Genomic DNA, 16,540 nt, shown 5'->3' on the forward strand with positions numbered 1-16,540 from the left:
TAAAATTAAGTTCTCAGAAAATGTTATTAACGACGGCGAGCAAAATCAAAAGACACTCTTTGGATCCAGGTCACCAAAACAACATAAATGCAAGGTCACATACCGATAAAGTGTATTAAGTTGAAATTACCTAGAGTACAACAAAGAAAGAAATCTTAAAGATCAACAAACAAACGGGTCTACGGCCAGTAGAAAGAAAAGATAAAATCTAAAACGACGTGCGTATTTCGCCTGTATGGAAACATGGCGTCTCCAACGCTGATAAAACAAAGATAAAAACTAAAATAACCTAAAAACAAACAAAATCCAAAAACCAAGAAATAAAAACAACCAATATCAATATTTATAATATTACAACTGATCTTATAGGTCCCAGCAGCTAATAGAGTTGCTTTGATGAGAATGATCAGTTCTTTGTCATGGTTGGCCAGTTTGTCTCTTTCACGATCTTTCATTCGAAACTATCTTGAGCTGCAGAAGTGTATGTTGAGCTTAATCAAAACGCACTATATAAATAAAAATTAGTCAAAACGGTTTATCTATAATATCTCTTTAATGGCTAGGAATGTTAAGTTGAAAGTCTCAATGACTGTTGAACTAAATCAAAACAGACTATGTACATCCACGTTGCTCAAAATTTGTGTCGTAAAAAAAAAATTGGTGATAGCAGATTTTGGCTGCACCCAATTTTTTGGGTCAAAGTCTATTGGTAAGCAGCCAACAACGGGGCAACATACATTTTGCAATGGTTTTTCCCTATTCTGCTCTCTTTCCTTTGGTTTTCTTATAATTACTTTTTAGTCCCAAATTTCCAGGGGGGGGGGCATGGCTCCCTGCCGGCACCCGTGTTTCTTGGCCTTTGGAATTTTTTGAACGAAATGACTATCTCAAAATACTGACTAGATGCCTTTAGGGAAAATGAGGGGGCGCTGGTTTCGCTTTGAATACTTTTTACTCTTAAAAACGAAATAGAAGCTTCAATTTTCAATCGAATGTACCCTCTCTACAGTTAATGCGACCACCCCTTCCAGAAGAAGCTTATATGCTAACATTGGGCAGCTTGCATAAATTACAGGAGCTATGGGGGATTTTTTTTAACCCTTAAGTTATAGCTGTTTGAATTTTGGGCAATTTTGAACAAAATACCTATTTCAAATTTTATCAGATGTATTTGGGAAAAAAAAGTTCGCGAGAGGCAGGGTTACCCTTTGATCATTTTCGACTCTTAAAAAGAGCCCAAACAATTTTGATTTTCAATCAAAAGAACCTCCTCCAAAGTTTATACGACCACGCCTTCCATAAAAGCTTTGTATGTTAACGATGGGCAACTATTATAACTTATAGCCCTTTCTCCGAAGGTGTTGAGGGGGGGGGGGTTCAAACCTGGAACCATAGTTGTTTGAAATTTTGAACAAAATGGCTAACTCAAAATTTTAATTCAAAGTATTTAGGAAAAAAGGACATGGGGGGCTTGTTGCCGTCTGATTACTCTTAAATTTTAAAAATTGAGCTAGATCTTTCAATTTTAAATTTAATTAGTCTTTTCTGAAGTCTATACGATCACTCCTCTGCTAAAAAGCTTATATGTTATCCATGTTACAATAGACAGTTAACTATGGACGGTCGCATGCGCCACTGGGGGTCAATATCTGTGAGTTTTGGCAAGAAACTTGACATTATTTTTAATTTAATTTTAAATACAAAGAGCCAGTGTACATGACACCTTTATATTTCATAAATTTACAAAATTAAATCTTTTTCAAAGCGACAACTAGGTAAATACAATCACTCCTGGAAATAAATTATAATAAAACACAAAACGTATCCATTCATGGAGAAAACACAGAAATTCCAAGCATTCCGTTCAGGGGAAACATTTCTGATTATTGTGGCTTCATACGTCAGCTCATGGGTACTCTTGCTTTGCAAGCAAAAGTTGACTACATATTCTTTCCGAAATTTACTTAATTACCATTCATTACTATGAAGAATTTGATTTTTTTTTTTTTTTTTTTTTTTTTTTTTTTTTTTTTTTTTTTTTTTTGCTCCATCCGAACCATATAGAAAAAGTGTTTGTGGAAAACTTTAAAGGGATCACTCAGTCACAAGTTAGAACTTTTATTTTCCTTATTAATGGTCAAAATCTATTGGCAGGCAACAATCTTTACTTTAATACTTCGTAACTTTGATGCTAGTTTTGATGCTTTGATCAGACTTTGATGTTGAAAAACAAATCAGAATTTCAAATAAGGAATTTTGAAAAACTTGAAACTTTGGCAATAAAAAACGAACAGAAATTAATAAAAAAGGAAATTTCCAAAAAAGAAGTTTTTCGAAGAAAAAAAAATGGCCATATTAAACTTGATATCAGTAAAAATAAAAACCTATAATAATTCAAACTCAAAATGACCAAAAATTACTGTTAAAGAATAATTTAAACACAAAACGAACAGAAATTAAATAATCAATCGTAGCAAACAAACTTACAACAGGTACTAATAAAAATGAATAAATAAATCTTAAAACTAGAAAATTTAAATTGAATATGTAAATCAAGCTTAGAAAGAACAAAAATCTTTTACTATTAGAGAATAAATAAAACGCAAACCGAACAGAAATCAAATAAACAATCCTAGCAAAAAAATATTTATCAAGTGCTACTACAAATGAAAAAATAAATCTTAAAATGAGTAAAACTTAAGTTGAATATACAAATCAAGCTTCAAACGAACAAAAATCACCATAGACAAGAGTTTGCCTACTACCCCCTTCCCTAACTGTGAAAGTAAAAAGCCTACTGTGTAGTTTGCGCTTTACTGAAAACGAACTATACTACAAATATTTTCTTTTGCACTTATTACAACAGTGAAAATAAAATTAAGTTAAAATAAAATCTCCAACTGAGGATTTTTTAGCAATTATTATCATTATATATACAATATTCAGTTTAATTTATTAGTTCTTTACAAGACTATTTGTAGCGAACACATAGTTTTCGCTACAAACAAGAGTTTGGCAACTGCTTGCTCCCCGAGTTGTAAATGTCTAAAGCCTACTGCGTAATTGACGCTTTACAGAAAACGAATTATATTACGAATATTTTCTTTTGTACTTAATACAACATTGGAAATAAAATGAAAATTACAGTGAAATTAAATCTTGAACTGGTGAGCTTTCAGCAGTTAGTATCATTATATATCAAATTTCCATTCTAATTTTATTAGTTCTTTTCTAGACTGTTCAAGAAACATATAGTTTTTAATAAGGCGCCAATGACGCAGTAGGCGCCAATGACGCTTTGTACTTTTACAGTTAGGTAAGGGGATAGTAGCTAATCTCTTGTTTGTAGTGATCATTTTTCGTTTTAAGCTTGATTTGCATATTCAATATAAGTTTTACTCATTTTAAGAATGCTTCCCCCCACCCCAATCAAAATGCTGGACCTAAACCCTTGTATGTCTCCACTTCAGAACATGAAAAAAAAATTGCCTATTACATTCTGAAAATTCTCTAGAGATGGGAAGGAGGGTTTCTTTCCGTAGAAACTCGCTCACCCTTTATGGACTAAAGTTACCTCTCTGTTTCACAAAATGTCCTTATTACATACTGGACATGGGCGTAGGCAGCATTAGGCAGCATATTGTCTAGGGGGGGGCAGTCGATAGTGTGATGGAGTTTTATCAACTAATTTTTCCAAACCATCTGCTTTTTCAGCCATATCTAATGTAAATTTGAAGGTCTAGGGGGGGGGAAGCTGCCCCCCCCTCTCCCTACGCCCATGATACTGGATTAATACGGGAGAAAACCATGAGAATTGGGTTAGTATCTTCTGGGATTTCATTTGAGAAGAAGAAAGCAGAAACTATAAATTATTATTTATTATTATTATTTATATTATTATTATTATTTATATTTATTATTATTATTTATAATAATTATTATTATTATTATTTATTATTATTTATTATAAATTATTTGAGGAGAATTTCGTCAGGTTCTAACTTGGTCGCCATTCTTGGGCACATAATGTCAACTTATATTAAAGAACCAGGCAATTCTTCAAAGAATATTCTTATACAACAGCAAAAAATATGTACTTTACTGTTTATGTTGTTTCTGAGCAACAGTAGCAGCCGTCAAAGAGGCAGAATTGTGCGAGCATAAATATAAACTAAAATTGCTCATTGATGCCATTCACGAATATCACCAATCGTAATAATTTCTTTTCATATGAACCTAGAGTTAGGGGATCTCTTGTTCAAGCTCCTATGGCCATTCTTCCGAAGTATTTTGCTCCTGGAGAAACAAATAAAATGAAGGCAACTAAAGTCAAAAATGAAGGTGAGTGAAATGTTCCATTTACATAGTTTATCGAACAGGCTCTTATGCTTCTACCAAAACATTCTTCAACCTTATATTATTTATAATAAATCTAAAAACAATTTTCTACAAAATAAATTTTTAAAAGAAAAGTAAAGAGCTCCATTAAACCAAAAAGGATGAGAAATAAAGTCAAATAATCTTCCACAGCATAGCATACATTAAATACGTAACCTAACCCAACCTAGGTACCTTTTAGTCCCTTTAAACCCCCCAAAAAACTAAAGTTTAAATATAGTTCCCGGAGTGAGAAACCCTTTCTTTATACCTCACTAGTCAGCGGAAACTTGTTCATCAACAGCATGTTTGACATTTCGATGCTGTCTTTTATTACGTGCTTACCGGATTCTAGACAAGTACCTTTGTATTTTTGCCGAGAAGTATGGTCAGAGATGCATGATCATAAACCCCTATTACCAAGTTCAAACTTCTCATAGTTCTCAGACGCATTGTTCCGAAGTCTCTTCCAACAAAGATAAATTTCTATAACGGATGAGTTTGACCACAGTGAAACAGACAGCCTTCTAGCAAATAATTTTGTGACTCATTTTTTCCCCTTTTTAAATTTCTTCTTCCTTTTTACTGGCTTACATCAAACAGTTCGTGGTAACGAACTGTAAGTAAGGAGCGACCCGGCTCAATGGTAACCGAAACTCTAAAAAACGGAATTTTGATACCAATAGATGCATCACAAGAATTATATTTTAATTCTGATTTCAAATATGTAATTTTCATCAAGTTTAGTCTTACCCATCAAAAGATATGCCCCTGAAAAAATTTGGCTGATTTTAGAAAAAAGGAAAAAATACCTCCTAAAAACAATAGAACCTAACGAAAATCATACGATCATAATCAACGCATCAGAAAACCGTACTTTAGAGGTTTCAAGCTCCTATCTACAAAAATGTGGAATTTTTCATTTTTTGCCAGAAGAAAGATCACGGATGCGTGTTTATCTGTTTATTTGTTTTTTTTTTTTTTTGTTTTTTTTTTCCCCAGGGGTGATCGTATCGACTCAGTTGTACTATAATATTGCGTGATGGCTCATTGGAATGGAAATTAAAATTTCTAGTGCCCATTTTCAAGTGACCAAAAAAAATGGAGGGCAACTAGGCTCCCTCCTACGCTCATTTTTCTCCCAAATTCACCCGATCAAAATTTTGAGGTAGCCATTTTGTTCAGCATATTCGAAAACTATAATAACTATGTCTTTGAGGATGACTTAATCCCTCGAAGCCCCCCGGGGGAGGGCTGAAAGTTATTAACTTTACCCAATGTTAACATCTCGTATTGGTTATTGGCAAGTATACCGACGTTTTCAGGGGTAATTTTTTCTGGGTGTGGGGGGTGGGTCGGGGGTTATATGGGAGGATCTTTTCATGAAGGAAGTTTTCATGGGGGAAGGGACATGGCTATGAAGGGGCGCCAGATTTCACATCATTATTTAAAACAAAAATCAGAAATTAAATATAAAAAAACAAGTTTTTCAACTGAAAGTAAGGAGCAACATCAAAACTTAAAACGAACAAAAAATATTAGCTATACTTAACTAAACTTAATGAAACTTACATATTTGAAATCAACACAAAAATCTGATTCTATTCATGTATCTATTGGTATAAAAATTCCGGTTTTTGGAGTTTCGGTTACTATTGAGCCGGGTCGCTCCTTACTTACAGTTCGTTACCATGATCTGTTTGATAATAATTTCTTTATTAACGATGTACTACATTTACGCAATGTAGGTAAATACAGCTGCACACAAAATATTGAGAGAGGAATAGTGGATTATCACCCCCCCCCGTCTCTTTTTCTCTGCAATACTGATTTTTGTATTGACAATTCTTAGTTACATTAACGTTTTGTCTTATGGAAATGGCTTTTATTTAGCTTAGTCAATTTCCTAAAGATTTGTTAATAGCGAAAAATTGCTCTTAGTATAAATTGATCCAAGAAAATATTGAATTATAGCTACATATTAATAAACTATTAATCAAACAGTTCGTGGTAACGAACTATAAGTAAGGAGCGACCCGGCTCAAAGGTAACCGAAACTCTAGAAAACGGGTTTTTGATACCAATATATACATCAAAAGAATTAAATTTTAATTCTGAATTCAAATATATATCTTTCATCAAGTTTAGTCTTATCCATAAAAAGTTACGCGCCTGAGAAAATTTAGCTCATTTTTGAAAAAAGGGGGAAAGACCCCCTAAAAATTATAGAACCTGAATGAACATCACACCATCATATTCAGCGTATCAGAGAACCCTACTGTAGAGTTTTTAAGCTCCTATCTACAAAAATGTGGAATTTTACATTTTTTGCCAGAAAAAAAAATGACGGATGCGTGTTTATTTGTTGTTGTTTTTTGTTTTTTCCCAGGGGTGATCGTATCTACCCAGTGGTCCTAGAATATCGTGGGAGGACTCATTGGAACTGAAATTAAAAGTTCTAGTGCCCTTTTTAAGTGACCAAAAAAATGGAGGGCAACTAGGCTCCCTCCCACGCTAATTTTTTTCCCAAAGTCACCTGATCAAAATTTTGAGATAGCCATTTTGTTCAGTATGGTTGAAAATATGATAAATATGTCCCTAAGGATGACTTAATCCCCCGAAGTCCCCGGGGGGGGGGCTGAATGTTATGAACTTTACTCACTGTTATCATTGAGTCTTGGTTATTTGGAAGTAGCCAGACGTTTTAAGGGGGGATTTTGTATGGGCGGAGGGAAGTGGATGGATTAGGGGTTATTTGGGAAGATCTGTACATGAATGAAGTCGTCATGTGGGAAGGGACCCTTCTATGAAGGGGGCGCTGGATTTCCCAGCCTTATTTAAAAAAAAGATCAGAAATTAAATGTAAAAAACACAAGTTTACCAACTGAAAATAAGGAGTAATATCAAAACTTAAAACGAACAGAAAATATTACGTATATGATTGGGTTCACCCCCTAGTCAATGCCTCGCTCTTTAAGCCAAAGATATTTTAGTACTTTCGTAAGAGCTATTTATTCTAAATAACGGCCTTTGTGATTAAGGGGTCATTTTTAAAGAATTGGAACAAAATTCGAACTTTAGCTTAAAGAGCGAGGCATTGAATAGGGGGTGAGCCCCCTAATATACGTATTAAAAATATATGCATATAGAAGTTCGTTACGTAAGTTAATTAGTAAGTTATGTATATTTACGTATTACTAATACAAAGTTCGTAAATAAAATTAAAATGTTTTGAAAAAGTCGTTTAACAAAAAAAGTAAAATTAATATGCACATTTTGTTTTAATTATTCATGTACGGCAAATCCAAATCAAAACCCGTATGAATTCAAAAATATTCAAAGATTAAATAAAAAATACAAGTTTTTTTAACTGAAAGTAAGGAACGACGTTAAAAATTAAAAGAACAGAAATTATTCCGTATATGAAAGGGGCTGTCCCCTCCTCAACGCCTCGCTCTTTACGCTAAAGGTTTTTATTGTTTAAAAAAAATAGAGTTGTGAGAAAGTCAAACTTTAGCGTAGAGAGAGGGCGTTGAGGAGGGGACAGCCCCTTTCATAAACGGAATAATTTCTGTTCGTTTTAAGTTTTAACATCGTTCCTTACTTTCAGTTTAAAAAACTTGTTTTTTTTTTATTTGTCTAACGTATTGGAGACACCTACCGGGATTAGTTACTATGACTACCGCCACCTAACATCTATCCAACAACACATCCTACCGCATGATATTGTCACAAACAGACATAAGACTGGAAAGATATATTTGAAGACCAGCGTATCTCCTCGAGTCAATGTTGGGGGAACCATGCGCGAATCAAAGGGGTACCAAGTCTCCTAAGATTTTAAACATAGCACTTCTTAGGGAATAGCCATGCGGATTTTGCCCTATATATTTGCTGACCTTAATTGAAGGGAAATGGTAATAAGTTACATGATATACTGCCTATATCGGCATATCTATATGAGAAATTCACGGTATCTTGTTGGTTGATTTGGGGTGTAAGAAATTTATGAAGGGATCTAAAGATTACCCTGGGATTTATTCCCAAAAATACCGTATCATTTTTGGAGTAACAGTGATGAGAGATGTGGATAAAAGTATACATAATACAAAGACACTGACATGTTTATGGAAATCAATATTGATCTGTTTTAGGTTCCCTGTATTTACAATGAACATTTTTTGCCGCGGGAAGTGCGCATTATACTTGCATGAATAATATTTGTTCATTTTATTCCCAGGGCCTTGGATCATTCGTAGATAACAGGGATAAGAAATATCGGTAATAATATTATGTTTTATGGTAACTGATTTTCATCTATCCAAAGTTGTCTGTATTTGTAATGTGGATAATTTTTTTTTTTTGCATCTGCATTTTCTAATATGTAATATTTTAATCCCAAGATGTTTTATCATTTATAGAAAACCGCGCTAAGAAATATGGGGAACAATAAACCTGATAAAGATACTCACATATATATGGGGATAAATTTTGATGTATCCAAGGTTTCCTGTATTTGCAATGTGCATTATCTTTTCTTTGTATTTTTTTGCGTTTTCTATATATGCATAACAACTATCGATTTTATTCCAAAGGAAGTTACATCATTAATGGGAAAACGGATATGAGAAACATGCGCAGATTCAAGGACGTATCCAGGATTTTCTTCAATGGAGGAGAAGTTAATTTTGTTCGGGTGGGAGGGGGGCTTACAAAAAAAATCTTGACAAAACTCATCAACGATCAATTTCAATGAATTTTTGCTGCTTTGTTACGGGTCGGGCATTTGTTTAAGGGGGAGGGTTCAAAATTGGTACCCCCCCTAAATACGGCATTGGGGAAATTACTATCACATTAATAAAAATTAATGTCAAGTTTTTCTAGGTTTCTAGCAATTTTAGTTGGTATTTTTCTTCTTTTTTTTGCCGCTGGAAACATGTGTTTTTGCGCTTTCTGTTATGCTTACAAGTTGATAGATCAAGTGATATTTGATATTGTTTGATTGCATTTAATTATACATATGATTATTACAATTTGTATTTGATTATAAAAATTAATAGTTTATGTTGATAGATCAATACAATAGGGACACAGATAAAGGTGATTAGTTGGTTCTTCCATATAAATCAAAATTTCTTTAGATTAAATCCAGAGACCTGACCTGAAGGGCGTGTCCAGGAGGGAAGGGGGGGGGGGGGGTTGCCACCCCCTCGACATCTTCGTCTGACTCGTAAAAACGTAACAAAAATGGATATAAGCAAAAATTTTATGCGTTTTTGAGGTTTTTCTCCCCTCCCCAAAATTTTTGTCCGAGTCGTGAAAAATTAACAAAAATACATATAAGAAAAATTTGGATGCGTTCTGCAAAGTTGTTTTTGTATCTCCCTCCCTACCTAAAAAAATACCCTCCATAGCAAAAATCCTGGATATACCCTTGGCTGTTAGGCATTTCTATATACCAACAACGCCACCGACAGGGTTACCAGGTTCATATTCTTGGTTCCATCTTCATGCTCCTTGTAAAGTTGGGTTATTTTCCTTTGTTTATTTCCTTGCCTTTTCCTTCCTTTTTCTTTTTTTTCTGTGCCAATTTTGCTCCGCCCTCAAAACTCCATCTTCTTATTACCTTTCCATCACGGGAATGGAAGGTTTCAGTCCAAAATTTCCGCTATTCCTAAGAAAAATGTAATATTTGAATAGCAACTACTTTGAAAAGACTACTGCTACCATTATTACCACTATTACAAAACCGTTACTATTGCTGCTGCTCCTTCTACGACTACTCCCACTACGGCTGCTCTAACCGCTACTACTCCTTTTAAGACCAATCTTACCATGATTGCTACTCCTGTCATCACAATACTTACGACCATTCCCACCATGAATTTTCTAGCCGTTATTAACCCAACTACTCCTATCCCAACTAACACTAATAGCTACTACTCCTAACAGTAATTTCTATGACCAGCGGTCAAGAAACACTCCAAATGGTCAAGATTCCTGCACTCCAAGACTACTACTGGCAATGTCACTAAAATTAGTTAACATTAAATACCACTATTCATGACAATTATTAACTAGCATTGCTACTACTAATTTACATAAAAAATATAGGAATTAAAAACAAAGTTGAATAAATTTAGGAAATAAATTCAAAGAGAAAGAGCAAATTTATACCTTAAAACATTCAAAATTAACTCCTATAAAAGGTTAATCTTAAAATAAAGAGAAACTACTTTGAATGAAAAAAAGAAATTTGAAAGAGATCAAATTACAGTGAATGATAAATTCAAACTTGAAAAGGCAAGAAATTACTAAAATAAATATCGTATCGTGGCCCCTCCCTCGAACACCCCGAAGGATAGAGAGTCATTTACACTGTATTAAAAACGTACAACATTGTTTAAATTGAAAGTATTTTTCTCCCAATCGATTCCCATTTGACAAGGACAGATTTATAGGGAATAAAACATTGAGGATAATAATTAGTGTGACATTAAGCTTGTGCCATGTTAGACAACCCTGACGAATGTCCTGACGAGGATAGGTTGGAGCTCTTCTGCTGTTGTGAGATGGGCTGGGGTCTCAACTTTGTCATAAGTTACATCCTCCGTTCCTATCCCCGGGTGGAAAGCCCTCCTGGTGTGGCCTTATAGTGGCGTCAGGGTGGACCTTTCGCGAGTTTGCCTAACAAGAACCGTGATTGCAAACAGCGCTGTAGAGTGACCCTGAGAAGTGGCAACCACCGAGGAAATTACAGCCTAGTAACCGTCACAACATTCATATTAATGAATATTATTTCTAGGCTGTTTTTTTTTGTGTCTTTTTTTTGCTGAATAGCCTCTTCTTATGTTACCTATAATTGACTACCTCCCAATTATTGTTACTACTACTACTACTGCTACTACTAACAAAAACTCACTGCAGCAACCAGGCACCTGAGGTAAACACAACCACGCACGCTCCTCCTCCATCCCAATCTATTTGAAGCCTCCCTTTTCACACACTCTAAAGGAATTTCCATTTTATTTAAATCTTTCATCCTTCAACCCCATTCGAGGACAACCTGCTCTTCGGTTGGCCCTAGATGGTTTACCAATAAGGACGATCATCCTTCATCTGCAAAACGTGTCCTAGCCATCTCAACCTTTCTTTCTTTATAGCCCCAAAAATTGGGACTGAACCTATTAAGTGGGACTTATTATTTGAAGTACAGTCAGTCAGTCAGGTATCCAAAACAATCCGTAGGTAATTTCTCTGGAAATCAGCTAGCAACTCCTCCTCTTTTATTTGCAGTGCCTATGCTTTAGAACCGCACTCTGCGACTGTCATCACTGTTGTTCCAATATTCTAATCTTGGTTCCCAGAATTGTCTTCTTATTCTTCCAAATTTATTTCAAATGTGAGAAAATACCCTTTGCATCGGCTACTCTAATTTTAACATCTTTACTGCACCCACCGTCTTTACTACTAATAATACCGCCTAGTAAGTGAGGCTGTCGGCTTGATCGATCTTCTAAATACCCAACATCGCCTCTTATCCTTCGCTTATTCCTAGTCTTACCGACTTAGTCTTCTTAACATTATTTTGAAACGTATTCTTGCGTCCTGAACTCGCAAAACCTCTAAAACTTCTTCCATTTTGGCAACATTTTCATCTAGGATGCTTAAAACATATGCACAATCTAAGTCTAGAAGACTCTTCCTTTACTATTTGAGTCCATGCTCTCCCTTTGCCATGCTTCTTTTAGCACCGAGTAAAAAAGTTTGATGGTTAATATTGTTCATAGTAAAAGCATGTAAAGATCATAAAAATGGAAAACGTTCAACTATTGCCGAGATATAATAAAATAGTCCAAAGAATTAAAACGTGGCTAAAAAAAAAAATTAAAATAGTGTTATGGGAACTTCGTTATATCCAAGTCCAAAGAATATATCTAATATCTTAATACTTCTATCAGGAAACAAAAATTAGGGATTATATTTTTCAGGGGAACAGCTTCTTCTTCGAAGATTCTGTACGAGATACATGTGTAGGAAATGTAAGAGAGTGGTAGATAATTATGACTCCCTTTCAGTATTTTACGAGGATTGTCACCCATCTTGATATGTCAGGAAAGTCCAGCTGTGAAACTTATTTTCTTGTCCATCCAACAAGACCAAAACTTTTCTGAATTTCATAAAACATTTTCACGAGCTTGGCTCCAGCACTGATGTAACACCACTATGAAAAGATTATTTACGCTGATCCGACCGTGGACTAATCAATGAAATCGACTTTTGCTACATTGAAATCCAGCTTATAGTGTCAGTTCAACTGCGGGTGATTTTCAGGCAGCATTGTAAATACTTATAAATGAAAAAAGACTTGCTGGAAAAGGAAAAATCTTCCAATAATCTTCCGAAAAGTAAATAGAATACATGCTACTTCTGTTACAATAACATCCATGCCATTGTGTTCAAAATAAAATTAACTTGTAAGAAAGACTTGTAACTTGTAAAACTCGTAAGAATTTTTTCTTTTTTGTCTGCATTCCCATCACGGAGCGTACCGACAAGGCTCCGGATAAATAGGATAACTCTGCATTTAACAAATAAAACTAATAACAAATAAACCTTATGTAGTCTCAATTAGATTCAATAAGATTTTTTTTCCATATCACTACCAATTTCCCATACCTTCTAAGAAATAAACAGCCTTCTGTAAGCGGGAGTGATATTAAAAACGGGTGTTACTTATACTTCTAATTTTATACAAGACACAGACTGTTTCAGCCTAACTTGGTACCAAAAAGTGTCGAGATTTCAGGTGCTGGGACATTTTTACAGGCAAGCCTGTTACTAAGCCTTATTGGAGCTGGGACTGAACCCTGGGTCCTGAATTGCGAAACAGAGATCAACTCACTGTGCTACCTAAGAAAAGGGAGTATTTGCGACAATTCCTGTCTTAACAACAAAACAGCACAGAGTGTGACGATTTGATGGTATGATATGATGATTCAATGAAAAGCAAATATGATTTGTGAGACATTCTTGAGAAAATTATCAAAATCATCAACTGAAAAAGTAAATTATTGTTTTGATTTTAATAGCCCTAACACTACTATCACCCTAATCGAGTTATTTCTAAATACTGTTTTTTGTAATTTGGTCTCAGTTATGATTCTAAGGTTTTCAAACATACTATTCATCTCATGAAACTATTGATTTAAAAAATAAAGAAAAAAGTTGAATTTATAGTCATTTTAAAGTCTCGAGGAAAACAATTTTAGTTGGTGCTAAAAACCAGTATTGCTAATATCAGTTTTGATTTCTTCGCTAGGCAAGGAAATTAGACAGATAGCTTTGCTCGCGAACAACCCCTCGAAATACACTGGCGAAATATTCCTCAATTTGTGCAAGAAAGATCGACACACACTTTTTGAATTTGAGCACGATATGTCATTTATCTTCAACCTATGACAGTCAGGGCCAGATTTAAAGCTTTGACGCTCCTAGGCCCAAGCGTTTTTGCCACTCCGTTTTTGCGAGATTTTCGGTGAAAACTCCCAAAAATTCGGGGATAGTGGAAGCAGTGAACAGAGCACAGCTGATGAGCCAAAAGCGATGAACGGAAGAGGTAATACCGAACTCTCAGTTGCCATTATTGGGAGACATTTCAGAGATTATAAGTGGCCACGGAATTCCTTTGTTGTTTTAAAATTACGTTTCTCTGAATAGGCAGCGCGGCGATGGACTGCACCGAACAGTTTGACGATAAACCACATCAGTCCAGTTTTTTTTAAGAAGAAAATCAGTAAGTGCTAATTTATTGCGCCCCCTCGTATTGTGTAATCACAAGATATATCAATGAAAATAAAAATGCACAATATATCACTGGCTGATCCAGCCTCCTCCCCCACTCCAAGATTGTTTCTGGTGCCTTCATTCCTTGTTTTTTTTTACTATTTTTTAAATGAATTTCTTAATTTTGTAAATAATTGGCGCCCTTGTCACATTGCCCCCCCCCCCTCAAGAATTTGCTCTTGATCCGCCCCTGCAGTATATAAACGAGATTAAAAATTTTGCACCCGACGGAGAATTTTACAGTTCGAAATTCAGTAACATTTAAATTGTCTCGTACGGCTCACATCAACATTTATATAAACAAACATCCGGCTTAGTAACACACACGTCTTTAAAATTAGATGATAACTACTATTTCCTAATTAGCTCTTTTAAAGCTCCACAATATCATTAAGGATAGATGTCAGTTAAGTAGAGTAACTATATTCATGCTTGATTTCAAAAGGTTTCGAAGTTCAATAGCACCTGGACTCAGTAAACAACAAAATTGGACGGAAAACAACAGTTTTTTAAAACTCATTTGTTTGGTGGAATATTGAGAAAAACGGCAAGACTTGAAAAGTGAGTAGCGAGATTTTATTTGTCTTCAGTAAATTGTGCAGTGGTTGGCCATTTCGGTACTATTTTGGCGGCCGTGTCGGTACTATTTTGGCGGCCGTTTCGGTACTAGGTATGTTGGCCGTTTCGGTGGTCTCCTCAGGAGGAAACGCCGCAAAATTATGAAAACTAATTCAAAGAGTTATATTACTCCTAATCACTATTACATTTTAAAAGAATTTTACGTTGTAAGTCTAGAATTGGGACTGTTGATTAGGAAACATAATAAGAACACATTTTTTACTTCATAATATGCAGAATAATTGTAGTTAACACATTTCGGCTGTAATTCAACTATACCTTCTCCCAGACCCTGCCTAATGTTCAAATATGTAGCCCAGACTATAAATTTCTCATGGTTTTTTTCCGTTTCTTGATTTTGTTAGCATTCATTCAATTTACAGGAAATGTATAATTTGGGCTATATATTTGCAAATTGGAGGGGTTGGGGTCAGTTATTGTGGGATTGAAGTCAAAATGTGTTAATTAGGATGATAGTAGTGTTACGGTTATCAAAATCAAAGTAATTATTTGCTTTTTCAATCGTTAATTTTCCTGCATATCATGAAGTAAGAATTACTTTCTTAACATGTTTCCTTCTCAGCAGCCCCAATTATACCCGTTCCACTTTACTTTAACCCCCCCCCCCCACGCTAATCTACAAATATACACCCTAAATAATTTATCTTCTATAAGGGCCGTTCTTTTCCACTAAGATCTTACATCTAATATCTCCCATCTTTCTGCAAAGATTTCCGTTCTTTTAACTTATCTTTGTTCTAAGACCTTACAGCTCCCTAATGTTAGCAAAAAGTGTGAAGGACGCCATCTTTCTGCCACATAGAACAATGATGAGAGAACTTTCATGATATACTCATCATTGTTATTAGACCGCTGATCAGAGCAGAATGATGAAAGACATTTGCAAAAGAACGATATAAGATGTAAGATCTTAGTGCTAAGATTTCAATTTTAAGCGTTTTTTGTCAAAAGATGTAAGATCTTAGCACAAAGATGAATAAAAGAACGGCCCTATATACTAATACTATTACTACTCTTACTAACTCACTGCAGCACCACACCGCCGGAGGCCAACACAGCTACTTAAGCTCCTCGTCCATCCTAATCTATTCAAAGCCTCACCTCCTTACACCATCCAAAGAAGTTCCCATTTCCCTTAAACCTCACCTTACAACATCCATCCACCCCATTCGGGGACGACCTGCTTTTCATTTGGCTCAAGACAGTTGGCAGACATGGACAGTCTTGGGCAATCTATCATCATTCATCCACAGAGTGTCCTAGTCATCTTATTCTTCCTCTCATTTTAGCCCTAAAAAGTGGGATTGAACCACATTTTTTGTACAACTAACTGTTTGAGATACGTTCAGTCTATTTGGAGCCCAAAACAACCCGTAGGCAATTTCTATGGACAACATCTAGAAATTTTTGTTCCATTTCTTGGAGTACCCACGCTTCATAACCATGCTTGACCACTGTCATCAATGTAGCTTCCATTATCCTAACCTTTGTTCGCAAACTTATTTTCCTAATCTTAAAACTTTTTTAATTGTGAAAAAAAAAACACCCATGGCCTTTGCTAATCTACTTTTCACATTTTCACTGCACCCACCTTCTTTACTAATAATAATACCAAGGTAAGTGAAGCTGTTCACTTCATCGATCTTCTCATTACCCAATATCACCTATTCACCTTCAC

General features: G+C 35.0%; 2 protein-coding genes across 2 annotated transcripts in view; one reads left to right on the plus strand and one right to left on the minus strand.

Annotated features, from left to right (window-relative positions):
* Positions 1-8,124, minus strand: part of LOC148940171 (gamma-aminobutyric acid receptor subunit beta-like) — a 189,640-nt gene extending 181,516 nt beyond the window's left edge. Inside the window, exon 1 of the mRNA XM_089106090.1 lies at positions 8,039-8,124. The gene's annotated coding sequence lies outside the window, so the exon portion shown is untranslated. The remainder of the gene's footprint in view (positions 1-8,038) is intronic.
* A 6,552-nt stretch (positions 8,125-14,676) lies between these two features.
* The window catches only part of kermit (PDZ domain-containing protein GIPC-like protein kermit), a 176,047-nt gene continuing 174,183 nt past the window's right edge, over positions 14,677-16,540 (plus strand). Inside the window, exon 1 of the mRNA XM_089105726.1 lies at positions 14,677-14,784. The gene's annotated coding sequence lies outside the window, so the exon portion shown is untranslated. The remainder of the gene's footprint in view (positions 14,785-16,540) is intronic.

Source organism: Artemia sp. Qi Xiang Cuo, chromosome 20, assembly GCF_049724085.1.
Source record: "Artemia sp. Qi Xiang Cuo chromosome 20, ASM4972408v1, whole genome shotgun sequence".
NCBI classification, from domain to species: domain Eukaryota; kingdom Metazoa; phylum Arthropoda; class Branchiopoda; order Anostraca; family Artemiidae; genus Artemia; species Artemia sp. Qi Xiang Cuo.